This window comes from Mixophyes fleayi (assembly GCF_038048845.1).
Source record: "Mixophyes fleayi isolate aMixFle1 chromosome 1 unlocalized genomic scaffold, aMixFle1.hap1 SUPER_1_unloc_2, whole genome shotgun sequence".
In the NCBI taxonomy this organism is placed as follows: Eukaryota; Metazoa; Chordata; class Amphibia; order Anura; family Limnodynastidae; genus Mixophyes; species Mixophyes fleayi.
Genome location: NW_027445876.1, coordinates 551,416 through 565,271, shown reverse-complemented (window position 1 = coordinate 565,271; position 13,856 = coordinate 551,416). Strand labels below are relative to the sequence as shown.

General features: G+C 45.6%; 1 protein-coding gene across 1 annotated transcript in view; it reads right to left on the bottom strand.

Moving 5' to 3' along the window:
• LOC142109497 (rho-related BTB domain-containing protein 2-like) overlaps positions 1 to 8,987 on the bottom strand; it is a 47,058-nt gene extending 38,071 nt beyond the window's left edge. The window contains exon 1 of the mRNA XM_075193676.1: positions 8,685 to 8,987. The gene's annotated coding sequence lies outside the window, so the exon portion shown is untranslated. The remainder of the gene's footprint in view (positions 1 to 8,684) is intronic.
• Positions 8,988 to 13,856: the final 4,869 nt, after the last annotated feature.

Below are 13,856 nucleotides of genomic sequence, written 5' to 3'. Positions count from 1 at the left end.
CCGGATCTCCCTTTTGTACCACACATTCAGGAACGTGCACCAGACCTCGGCTATCTTCAGTGTCTACGGCTTTTGGTCTCCGTGTACTGCGCAACTGAAACCTGTAACAGACCTTTTCTTTCCTCTACCATGGCTGTCTTTGTCCTGCATAGCTGTACTATACCTGATCCAAGGGCCGTGACTTGCGGATTCCCGCCCTCTAAGTCCACCTCGCCATGCAGCAGGTCCATGTAAAGACTGGGGAGTTCGTTAGACTCCGCAACCTTGGAAGGCCAGCATCAACTCTGACTTACGTACTTTCCCGTGTGCATAACAGCTCTTTGCTGAGCGCTGAGTTATCTGATTGGCTGACTGAGCTCTGCAGAGGCTTGAACTGAGTCAGCTAGGAGCCACCTTCTGTGGGCCCCGTGTCTTACGTTGCAGGACTGTTCTATTGTCCAGGTCACTCGGGTATATCCAAGTTGCTGCACCATGAGTTCTACTTAGGATCGTCCTATTCTGTTTCGAGTGGCTGCCCTTGTGAATACAAATGGTGGATTCTGGGAGTGAGCGCACTTTAGTCTCTAGCTCTGTCATGCCAGAGTTCATAACCACCAGACTGCCCACAGTTAAAGTACTGTGTATCCATAGAGCCACCGAAATTTTGTTTGCCGGTCACTGTGAAACACCAAGATAGACAGAAATGTAAGAAATGATTTATTGAATCACAAAGCTGCAATGGTTCCCATGCAAAATGGCAATATAAAAGTACATACATATGGTATAAACCAGCACTATAACTTGCTTCAAATCCTGGATCAGCAATAGTCCTTTTAAAAGGTGGACACGGAGGTCCTGAAACTGAAAACGGTTTATTGAGTCCCAATGTAAAGCGTTAGTCCAAACCTAAATGGGATTTGCAGTCTCTGTGTTTATATAATGACAATAATCCGTGCTAGGATGTAGGTATAGTCAGAACTGTAGTATGGTTCCGGCACAGAAAATCTGATATAATAATCAACACAAAGCTGCAACGGTTAACATACAATGCAAGGTGACAACCTTAGTACATCCATATAGTAAACATCAAAATACACTGGCTCCAAATCTATAAACAGCAATAGTCCTTTGATAATGGACACGGAGGTCCCAACAGACTGTTAAGATTGAATGAGTCCCAATGTAAAGCATTTCTCCCAACGCGACTGTGCTCGCAGTCTCTGTATCAGTATAAAGATGTTACTCCGTACTAGGTAGTAAATAAATAACAATCAGAAGGTGCAATGAGTGGAAATAATAGGCAGACAGATAAATCCAAATTCTGTAGTAAAGCTCCGGTACTTACAATAAATGCCGATAGTCAGTTGGCGTTGAGCGGTCAAAGACTCTAATCCAGTAGTGAAGGCCTCAAGGTGTCAATTTCACTCACCCCTGTAGTGGTAGCGGTGCCGCTGTATCCTCTGGATTTACAGGATGAAAGCGAGCCTCCAAAAGTTGGTGTAGTCGCGGCCGCGTCTGACACCAAAAAAGCGCATGCGCATGCGGCGTGGGGAAAAAAAGAAAGAAAAGTCGCTGTTCCAAAATCCGGTTCTGAATGTACTCAAATAGTGGAGTTGTGGGTGACAGCTATCTTCCTCTCACTACGCGTTTCGCTTACCGCTTCATCAGGGAAGTATGGTTAAGTAGAGGCAGCTCCATTCTTATAGCGGCCGCGACTACACCAACTTTCGGAGGCTCGCTTTCATCCTAACCCTAAAGAAGTATATTATATCTTTCAATTTGTATCACAGGTGTATGAAAGGTTGGCAAAAATAAGTCCCTTAGTCCAACAACATGTTCAAAGTGCCAAAGAACGTCAAAAGAGGAACTGCAATAAGTCTGCAGTAGTTTGTGCTTTTCAGTTGAGCGACAAAGTCCTGGTACTGGTGCCAGCTCACAAGAGTAACCTGTTTGCTCAGTGGCAAGGTCTGTGTGAGGTGGGTTAGGGTTAGGGCTGGTAAACTACAATGTAGAGCAGTTGGGTAAGAGAAGAGAGGAGCAGCTCTATCATATAAACCCTGGCATGATGAGAGTGAAGAGGTCGGGTTAGTGGGTACCATTTGTTAAAGAGTCCGAGGTGCCAATAGGGTCCTTGTTGTCTCCGCAGCAAAGGTACCAAGTTGAGGACATGTCGGACCAAGGGGCGTTTTTTTTTTGGCCCTGTCGGGATGTACCACCATGAATCTGACATCAATACTCCTCTGTTGGTGGTAGCAGAGGAGTCATATAATATCCCTGAAGCGAGATGCTGACAGTAAAGCAGGATGTACCGAAAATGGTCGAGTAGGATGTGATTGAAGAATCCACAAGTGAGTGGAATAGTCCAATTGTACTTGTACCGAAAACCAATGGGACCATAAGATACTTCCAGACCTCTGCACATTAAGAAGTGTCTCATAGTTTGATGCTTACCCAATGTCCCAGGTAGATTAGCTGGTAGAGAACTTAACGCATAGTAATTATTTGACCACCCTGGATCTCCACCCCGATTGGCCTTTTCCAGTGAAAGGTCTTTCACTTTGGCCTACATGGAGGTACTGCCACTTTCCAATGGCCCATGCATAAGTTCTTGTGGCCTCATGGAAATTATGCTTCTGGATGATATTTTCATTCATTCCCAGGACTAGGAGACCATCTTCCAAAAGTAGAGGCCATATTGACATTTTTAAGGTCTGCTGGGTTAATTACTTATCCAGATAAATGCACAGTGGCTACGTGTGAAGCCACATGGACATCACTTGCGATCAATCATACTATATGCATATGCTTAACGTTTACCTTCTCGCTGCGATGCAGATGCTGTTGTCATTGTGTTGTTCTGATTGTGATTGTTTTAATTCTGTTGTTATATATATTGCATTGTGATGTCACCATGAACAGGGTTTCCAGGTGGGTTAAATCTGAGCTTGTATAAAAGAGATCTGGTGTAAACATCTAACATATGCAGATCTAATTGTATCCTGCCTGTCCTGTTAGCCAACAGTCTTATTGATCCAACAGGGTTTGACTTAGTGGCACCTTCCCAGGGAATCAGTGGTCCTCAACCACTGGGAGAGATCACACTGAAGATGGGTCTTTACATCTGCCCTCCTATCATGGCTTATTTACTGCCCTTAGCCTGTCCCCCCTTTAGCTCCGCTACTGTGAGAGAACAGAGGGTGAAACTTTGGAGACTTTGAACTGTGCTTTCCTCCCAGGTGTCTGCTATCCTGACTCCATGCAAATGTACTCCTCTGCTCCGCAGTAAAGCTGCCTAATCCATTGCTAAGATCCCACACAAATGTACAGTCCTCACATTTGGTGGCAGCTATAGTTCAAGCCAGGAGGGCAGGAAGACAGAATACTGCAGGCAAATAAATGCAGGAAATCACCGATAATGTTTCTAAGGAATGGCACATGCGGGAGAAATGGCTGGACCAGAACAGGAATGCAAAAAGATATGGAAAGGACACTTGCAAGACATTTTCCAAGGTTGAGATATTGCAGTCGCAAAACATGAAAGATGTGTTAGTGGTCAAGCTGCTTCAATGGGAGCAAGAAAATCCGACAGGTCAATCTGAGGAGGATATATAGGAGATGTAGCGAATGGATCAGGAATCGTTTCCAGGAGCAATATGAACTCAGGGCAATCCTGTATAACCTAAACGGACCAGCCGAGGCCATGTTTAATGATCTGAGACCCAATCCTAAGGATCACGAAAGGACCTGTGATATGGACACAGTTCTGCAAGTACCGTTGTCGTTGCCTGAAAGGACTCAAGAAACAGTTAACGGATAATATTATGATGTGCCAACTTGTAAAGAAAATACCAGATATTGTCACACATCTCCACATTAATATGATGGTGGTCTGTGGTGTCGAGGAAGAAAACTGGCCGTGTTATTTGGTTCCGGGCACTTAGCAAAAAGGGAGGCAGCTCCCATAAGGAGTTTAATAGCAATTTACTGTTAGAATGTACCCTATGGCTGGAGGGGAAAAGAATTGTCTTCATGGATGAGATGCAGGACATATTCATATTGGAGCAGGTGCTCTGAAAATTGGTTTCAGAAGTAAGGGAATAGCTGAAGGATCGAAAATCTGTGACCCCTGAGCAAACAGCTCATCTGGCTGATGAATATTTGGTTAAATGGCCACGGTGGAGATCTGCAGGGCAAGAGAACTTCCCCTACAACAACCAGACTGGAAGGTCTAATGGCCCACTGAGATGGGAGAATTGGTCCCAGATGTCACAATTACAATATACAATTTTGTCCTATGGGATTTCAGTATTTGAGGAAGTGTTATCTGTGCAACTGGTTGGATCACATTCAGTAGGACTGTCCTAGCAGCTGCGACCCGGTTCCTAGCCCTCAGCCTGGGGTTCCAGTGGTAGCTTGTTGCAATCAGGAGGAATTTGTGTAAGGTTCTGAGATCAACTACGAACTAATGCACCAGGGGCAGAGGGAATTGTGTATAAATTTTAGACCATTGGGAGTGTGGGGAGGGTTGATCCAGCTAATATGCGATCACATTTTCAAGTCGTGTGGGTAGGAAGGCAAATGTGCCAAGGCTGAGGGACCCATCACCTTGATGTGTCCGGGTGTCTTATTTACTTCCTAACCAGAGGATTTGTATCTCTGCAGTAGGACAGGACTTGAAAGATACCGATGGTCAGGGTTTGGTTGGATTGGGGACTCAGTAAGGGATAAGTGAATGTGGGGCTTATGAATTGGGTCCCATCGGATGTTGTTTTCGGAAACAATTTGGGCCATGGATTAATAAGTAATTTTGCCAACGCCTTGTTCCGCAGGCAAACTAAGGCTCTAAAGTTAAGCGCGAACAGATCTCAAGACCAGCACCAGAAGTCTTTGATGTGTCGCCCACCCCAGCCCCTGTATCATTGCCAGTAAGTACATCTCTGGCTGAGCAGACTCTGACGCAGGGGGACTTGAGGGAGGTGGAATGGAGAGTTTAGATGTACCCAACGCCCGGATCCCTCTTTACCTGGCTTACTCAGCCGAGTGGACATACCCATTATTAAAGGACAATAGTCACAGGTATTGTCGGGAATGATGGCTTGTATCGCATAGCAGAGGCACCTGTGGTAAGTGAGGCTAATAAGCAGTTAGTGGTGCCTCAAGAGTACAGGTCCCAGTCACTGGCACTAGCTCCTGACATCCCAGTAGCTAGCCATCTATGGGTTAAGAAATCAGAGCCTGGATTTTACTGGCCCGGTCCAGAGAAGGGGGGCTGCACGGGAAAAGTCTTGGATTCTGGAGTGGTAAGAGGTGATAAGAGTGGAGGAGAGGCGGCGATCATTGGCCGAGCGCAGGGAGCGGGCAGGAGTGTGAATGAAGAGGAGGTTAGAGATATAAGGGGCAATAGACTGGGAGAGAGCCTTGTAAGTGGTGGTGAGGAGTTTGAAAAGGATTCTGTAGGGGAAGGGGAGCCAGTGTAGGGCAAGGCAGAGAGGGGAGGCAGAGGAGGAGCGGCGTGAGAGGAAGATGAGTCTTGCGGCCACATTGAGTATAGAACGGAGAGGGTATCCAGGCTAAACAGGTGTCTGTCACTTCACATAAAGACTTAACATTTCCTGCTATCAGCAAACAGACTTCCTCTAGCAAAGTTACAAACCCAAACAATGAGAATTGCGTACAAAACACATCCCAATGTAACACGATAAGTGCATTTTAAATTATATACATTGGTGCCTGCACCTCTGAATGAAATACATTTCTACAATAAATTATTTCTACATGATCCAGCCACAAATAGGTTATTTATCAGTGATCCAGTCACAGACGTATTATTCCAAATCTCCTGTACTAGCTGCCCCTGAATTGTGACTGTGATTCACTGCTCAAACCGACGCATCAGGTTGCGGATTGGGAGTAGTGTTTAATCCGGTTGGGGAGGATGGTCAAGAACACCCTGTGGTATAGTTGACATGGAAATTGGTGGCTAAGGATATTACCTATTCCACCAGTGAGTGTTTGGCCATAGTACGGGCACTGAAGAAACTTCATCGACTGCAATATAGGGTCTGGGTGGATTTTCACAATTATCTGTTTCTATAAAGCCGGGAGTTCTTACACTATGAGAGAGGGTGAGTACTGGAGCTACATAGTGGGACAGGGGAGGGTGAAACCTCAATTGGACAAGGTGGAGAATCTGTAAAGAACTAGCTGAGGCCACTTAGTAAACCTGCAAACCTTCCTAGGGTTCGTTGTTTATCATCAGAGATTTGTGAGTCATTCTACCACTTGGGCTGCTGTGCTCGCGGGGTGTTCCTGAACCAGCGGCCCTGATAACGTAGTGTGGACAGATGCTGCTGTAGCAGCCTGGACTGATCAGCGATAAGCACTTTGTTCTGCACTGGTGCTGCAAGCTCCAGACTTAAACCAAAGGTTATGGAACAGAAAATGTAACTCGGCGCTAGAGGGATCACATACAATAGAATGCCAGCATCCGTGGATAGCTGTAACACATAAAATAATACACACATAGAGCAGTAAAGTCCCAACAGATGGATAAGGTATCTAGAGTGCCGTTAGGTGATTAGTCCCTCTTCCAGTTGTGATCTGAGTGGCCAGCTGATGTAAATAACCACGTGAGGGGATCCCCGCAGGGTGGGAGCTTACAAGATAATTTCTTGAGGCCCAGCACATCAAAAACCCATCTGGTAGTGAATCCAAGATTATCTTCCACAAAGGACTCCAACGATATAAAATATATATACAGAAAAAAGATCATAGCGTAATACCATTTTATTAAAATGTTAGAACAATACAAATATTGATGTGCTTCTAGGAGCGTACCACAATAAAAGATTCAGACAGCATATCGAATGGGAATAGGAGTGGGTTTACCCGATGCCAATCCGCTCCCAAACAGCAGCAGTGAATCCTAGGGTAGTCCTGGAAAAAGGTCGTCCTATTGATCCAACGTGTTTCGAATATAAAATATTCTTTGTCAAGGTCATATTTCAATATTTTATATTTTATATTTTTATTTATATTGTTTTAACATTTTAATAAAATGGTATTACGCTATGATCTTTTTTCTGTATATATATTTTATATCGTTGGAGTCCTTTGTGGAAGATAATCTTGGATTCACTACCAGATGGGTTTTTGATGTGCTGGGCCTCAAGAAATTATCTTGTAAGCTCCCACCCTGCGGGGATCCCCTCACGTGGTTATTTACATCAGCTGGCCACTCAGATCACAACTGGAAGAGGGACTAATCACCTAACGGCACTCTAGATACCTTATCCATCTGTTGGGACTTTACTGCTCTATGTGTGTATTATTTTATGTGTTACAGCTATCCACGGATGCTGGCATTCTATTGTATGTGATCCCTCTAGCGCCGTGAGTTACATTTTCTGTTCCATATTGTTCATTTAAGGTGTAGGTGGCTCCTTTTGTGCACCTCAGGCTGCTGTTTGGAGATACATTAGCGCTCATTCTTGTATTATTGTATTTATTAAACCAAAGGTTCATTCTGCAGACAGATGCATCTAGTGTTGGCTTCGGGGGCAATTCTGTCCCAAGTAAAGAGTAAATAATTTATTTGAGTTGTAAGTTGCTGCCACATGAGCAGACATATGCAACAGTGGAAAAATAATATTTCTCAAATCCATCTTGAATGCCGCTGCCCATCTTATTTGTTCTCCTGCGGCTCTATCTCTGCCAGTCGCTGCATTGGCTCTCCGCCACCTACAGAATTAAATTTAAACTCCTTATGTTCACCTACAGAACTCTCAACCAATTCTTCCCACCGTCCAATCTCCTCTCTACCCGCTCTCCTTGCCACCCCTCCGCTATGCCAACGACCGACACCTCAATAGCTATGGACCTCCCACTCTCCATCAGGGAAGTCTCCACTCTCCAAGGCTGCAAGTATGCCCTCAAAACTCACTTCTTTATTCAAGCCTATCAGCCTCCTTATAACTCCTCTGTCTCTGCTTTCACCCCCCAGTCCCCCAATTGATACCACACTCTTTGTGTCCTCCCCTTCCCTGTAGGATGTTAATTCCCACAAGCCGGACCCTCTTTCCTCGTGTTCTTCTACGATTCCATCACCCTCTGTACACCTCGCCCTGTTGTTTTGAGCCCAGGTCTACTTCATGTTGGATATTAACATCACTCTCAGCCACTGTCCTGTAATAACTTATCTGTGTGTAAGTTGTTTAATCAGTAGGTCTGGTCTTTGTATTCTTTTGTTTTTTTATGTATAATGTAATGTATTATGGATTATTACTGTTTATTGTATACTACTGTAAATGTCTGTGGACCTACTGTAAGTAAGATATAATAGTAATAATGTACTCTAGGTGATAGAATATTGTTATAACAATCTGTAAGGGTGAGTGAATAATTGATGTTATACCATGAGGCACCAGTAGATGGAGACAAAATACTGTTGTGTGATGCACTGAAGTCAAACTACGCTGGAATATCTGCACTCTGGGGAAATGTTTGAATTAATGTAAGTGGCCTTTAAGGAGTTAACACCACAGTGGAATCAGCTACTGAGAATGGTCTGATTCAGTTCCTGGGAACCTGATCACATAAAAGCAACTTGAAAAGACTGAAACAACTATGAGATGTATTCAGGAAGGACAAGTGGCCCATTGGTCGGTTACATACTGGTCACTGAACGTGGTCATCACAGCACTTACTACAAGCAGCGTTATATCCAGCAGTGGGTCAGGTGAGGAGAGATCTCTATCACTGGATCAGGTGAGAGCAGACCTTCAGAAGTGCATCAATGGGAGGAGACCTTTCACTGCTGGGTCAGGGAAGGAGATAGCAAGCAGTGGATCAAAGGACAGCAGATCACCAGCAGTGGATTAGATCTCTATCAGATTAGATCTCCAGCAGCGTAGTAGATCTCTGGCAATAGATTAGATCTCCAGCAGTGGATTAGATCTCCAGCAGCAGAGTAGATCTCCAGCAGCAGAATAGATCTCCAGCAGCAGAATAGATCTCCAGCAGTGTAGTAGATCTCTAGCAGATTACATCTCCAGCAGCGTAGTAGATCTCCAGCTGTGTATTAGATCTCCAGCAGCGTAGTAGATCTCCAGCTGTGTATTAGAACTCCAGCTGTGTAGTAGATCTCTGGCAATAGATTAGATCTCCAGCAGCAGATTACATCTCCAGCAGCGTAGTAGATCTCCAGCTGTGTATTAGATCTCCAGCAGCAGATTAGATCTCCAGCTGTGTATTAGATCTCCAGCAGCAGAGTAGATCTCCAGCAGCGGATAAGATCTCCAGCAGCGGATTAGATCTCCAGCAGCAGAGTAGATCTCCAGCTGTGTATTAGATCTCCAGCAGCAGAATAGATCCGCTCCAGTATCAGGGAAGGTAGTGGTGGATTCTAGGCTCTTGGTGATAGGAGCGGGTCAGGCTTGAAGTTGAGCTGTGCACAGACATGAACAGTGATAGTTTGGGTACAAGGCAGCAGAACGCGGGCACTGATCCGTTAGATAACCGGGGCAGCTGCTCACAATGTGGACATTGAATTATAGATTGTTCATTAAGCGCAGAGGATCAATGACTGATAACTGCTGGGAAGAGACGTCTGGGCCGTGAGCTTCTAATGAGGAAAATCTGCACCCAACTCATTTATACCAAATGCTGATACCAGGACTGGGTCCAACAGTAATCCCCTTACACAATGAGAGTCTGCACTCAGCAGAGCACGGGGTTAAAGTCGCAAACACATATACAGTGTCCACACACTGCAACCTCAGCAGCTCCTTTATTTACTGTCCTGGCCGTGACCACTTCTGTGCCAGACCTTCACGTGACATGTCCATGTGTACTGCAGAGAAAGACCTTCACGTGACGTGTCCATGTGTACTGCAGAGAGAGACCTTCACGTGACGTGTCCATGTGTACTGCACAGAGAGAGACCTTCACATGATGTGTCCATGTGTACTGCACAGAGAGAGACCTTCACGTGACGTGTCCATGTGTACTGCACAGAGAGAGACCTTCACATGACGTGTCCATGTGTACTGCACAGAGAGAGACCTTCACGTGACGTGTCCGTGTGTACTGCACAGAGAGAGACCTTCACATGACGTGTCCATGTGTACTGCACAGAGAGAGACCTTCACGTGACGTGTCCATGTGTACTGCACAGAGAGAGACCTTCACGTGACGTGTCCGTGTGTACTGCACAGAGAGAGACCTTCACATGACGTGTCTGTGTGTACTGCACAGAGAGAGAGACCTTCACGTGACGTGTCCATGTGTACTGCACAGAGAGAGACCTTCACGTGACGTGTCCATGTGTACTGCACAGAGAGAGAGACCTTCACATGACGTGTCCATGTGTACTGCACAGAGAGAGAGACCTTCACATGACGTGTCCATGTGTACTGCACAGAGAGAGACCTTCACGTGACGTGTCCGTGTGTACTGCACAGAGAGAGACCTTCACGTGACGTGTCCGTGTGTACTGCACAGAGAGAGACCTTCACGTGACGTGTCCGTGTGTACTGCACAGAGAGAGACCTTCACGTGACGTGTCCGTGTGTACTGCACAGAGAGAGACCTTCACGTGACGTGTCCGTGTGTACTGCACAGAGAGAGACCTTCACGTGACGTGTCCGTGTGTACTGCACAGAGAGAGACCTTCACGTGACGTGTCCGTGTGTACTGCACAGAGAGAGACCTTCACGTGACGTGTCCGTGTGTACTGCACAGAGAGAGACCTTCACGTGACGTGTCCATGTGTACTGCAGAGAGAGAGAGAGACCTTCACGTGACGTGTCCGTGTGTACTGCACAGAGAGAGAGACCTTCACGTGACGTGTCCGTGTGTACTGCACAGAGAGAGAGACCTTCACGTGACGTGTCCGTGTGTACTGCAGAGAGAGAGAGACCTTCACGTGACGTGTCCGTGTGTACTGCAGAGAGAGAGAGAGACCTTCACGTGACGTGTCCGTGTGTACTGCACAGAGAGAGAGACCTTCACGTGACGTGTCCGTGTGTACTGCACAGAGAGAGACCTTCACGTGACGTGTCCGTGTGTACTGCAGAGAGAGAGAGAGACCTTCACGTGACGTGTCCGTGTGTACTGCAGAGAGAGAGACCTTCACGTGACGTGTCCGTGTGTACTGCACAGAGAGAGAGACCTTCACGTGACGTGTCCGTGTGTACTGCAGAGAGAGAGAGAGACCTTCACGTGACGTGTCCGTGTGTACTGCAGAGAGAGAGACCTTCACGTGACGTGTCCGTGTGTACTGCACAGAGAGAGAGACCTTCACGTGACGTGTCCGTGTGTACTGCACAGAGAGAGAGACCTTCACGTGACGTGTCCGTGTGTACTGCTCTGCACGGAGGGGGTCCTCCACCCTGTTGAGAGGGCCGCACATTACTCTTAGTAATAATTAAGGCATCAGCAGGTTTTGTAACAAGTAAATCTCACAATAAAGCAGATAGATCTGGGAACTGCAGGTGAGGGGTCGGGACTGGCTGCTGCTCATCTGGTGCCCACTTACAGTAGCTGAAGTCCTTCTCTTCGGTCATCACTAACGTTCTGGAGGAACATCTAGCTCCTTCTCGGCCTCCTCCTCCTGTCATAAACAACATCCACTTGGTCTGCAGGATGCACAGCGCAGCTTCTGAGCGGGAGCTGGCGGGATTCCTCGCCGGGTGCGGTTTACGTGGATCAGGACACTTATTTATTACCCAGATAAAATGTAGTTTTTGCAGGACGAGATTATTTAAATGATAAAGTGGTGAAGGATTCTTTGGAATACATGATCCCTGCAATGCAGGAGGGCGCACAAACTTATTCTTTCTGCACAAGTACTTTTTCCAACATTCTTGAGAAGGTAAATATTGGGCCCTTTCCTACACTCTCCACAGCAGCATCCCAAGGTGTACTTCAATGGAATATAGACATTCAAAGACCCAGCCGTGTCCCGATGTCTTCTCTCGTCCATGTTTAGCATAACATAGACAAGGCGGAACAGGGCTGTGTGTTAGCAGAAGAACCCAAAGGCTTCCATGAATTAAGGGGTTGGGGATAGTAAAACAAGTAGTAGTCTTTAATGCAGTGGATTGCAAACTTTTCAGTTCAAGGCACCCTTAGGGTCTCCAAAATTTCTTCAAGGCACCCCTAAGCCAAAATAATTACCAAATAGTCCCCCTCCTTGCTTACTACTGACCCTGGCTGAGATCTTCAAGGCACCCCTGGGAGCCTAGGCGCACAGTTTGGGAACCACTGCTTTAAGGTATATATTGTGTTATCGCCCATATGCTTGATGTCTGGCTTCAGGAACTACATTCCATTAACATCCCAACATCGTGCTGTCCTCATTGACTTCTCAGTGGTCAGAAGGTCAGAATTTGGACTTTGAAGGGACGTTTTCAAGTTTTCCATCAGGCTCAGGTGTGTAAACAAAAGAGCTTGAATGAGCCACAAGCAATTTATAAAGCTAAAATATACATCCAAATAAAATATAAGCAGACATGTAATAAAACACAAAAATCAAATACCCATCATGGACATAGCTAACTATAAAATTGTAATATCATCCATCGCTGTTTTATCTTAGTTGGTGTTGTCAAAAGGATCATCATCCAAATATCCTCATAAGAAACCCCTTTCACAAAGCATGTGCATGAGATGCAGAACTGTGTACCATCATCATCATCATCATCATCAGTTATTTATATAGCGCCAACATATTCCGTAGCGCTTTACAATTGGGGACAAACGTAATAAACTAATAAACAAACTGGGTAAAACAGACAAAGAGGTGAGAAGGCCCTGCTCGCAAGCTTACAATCTATGGGACAATGGGAGATTGACACATGAGGTTAAGTATACATTTTGCATCTTGGCCCAGCCAGACTGCAAAGGTAGGGTGATTCATAAGCTAAATGATCCTGTCACACAATAATGTTGGTCCGGGGGTAGTTGTCTTGTGTGAAATTGTGTAACAGGCTAAAGGTAGTGAGGTTAAGATGGTGGTTGAGGAATATTATACGCTTGTCTGAATAGGTAGGTTTTCAGAGAACGCTTGAAAGTTTGTAGAACAGAGGAGAGTCTTATTGTGCGAGGGAGAGAGTTCCATAGAGTGGGTGCAGCCCGAAAAAAGTCCTGTAACCGGGAATGGGAGGATGTAATGAGGGTGGATGAGAGACGCAGATCTTTTGCAGAACGGAGTTGCCGAGTTGGGAGATATTTTGAGACAAGAGAGGAGATGTATGTTGGTGCAGCTTTGTTGATGGCCTTGTAGGTTAGTAAAAGTATTTTATATTGGATTCGGTAGAAGACAGGCAGCCAGTGTAGAGACATACAGAGTGATTCAACAGAGGAATAGCTATTTGCAAGGAAAATCAGTCTTGCCGAAGCATGCAAAATAGATTTTAGGGGTTTGAGTCTGTTTTTGGGAAGACCAGTAAGGAGGGAATTGCAATAGTCAATGCGGGAGATGATTAGTGCATGAATTAAGGTTTTAGCAGTGTCTTGTGTGAGATATGTGCGGATTCTGGAAATGTTCTTTAGATGTATGTAACATGATTTAGATATAGAGTCAATGTGGGGAACAAAGGATAGGCGTGAATCAAGGATTACACCTAGGCAGCGAGCTTGTGGGGTGGGATTTATGGTCATGTTATCAACAGAGATAGAAATGTCAGGTATGCTCTTGTTGGCGGGTGGGAATATTATTAACTCTGTTTTAGAAAGATTAAGTTTGAGTTGACGAGAGGACATCCAAGATGAAATGGCAGAAAGACAGTCAGTTACACGGGACAACACAGATGTCGAGATATCAGGAGAGGATAGATAGATTTGGGTATCATCCGCATAGAGATGATACTGAAAGC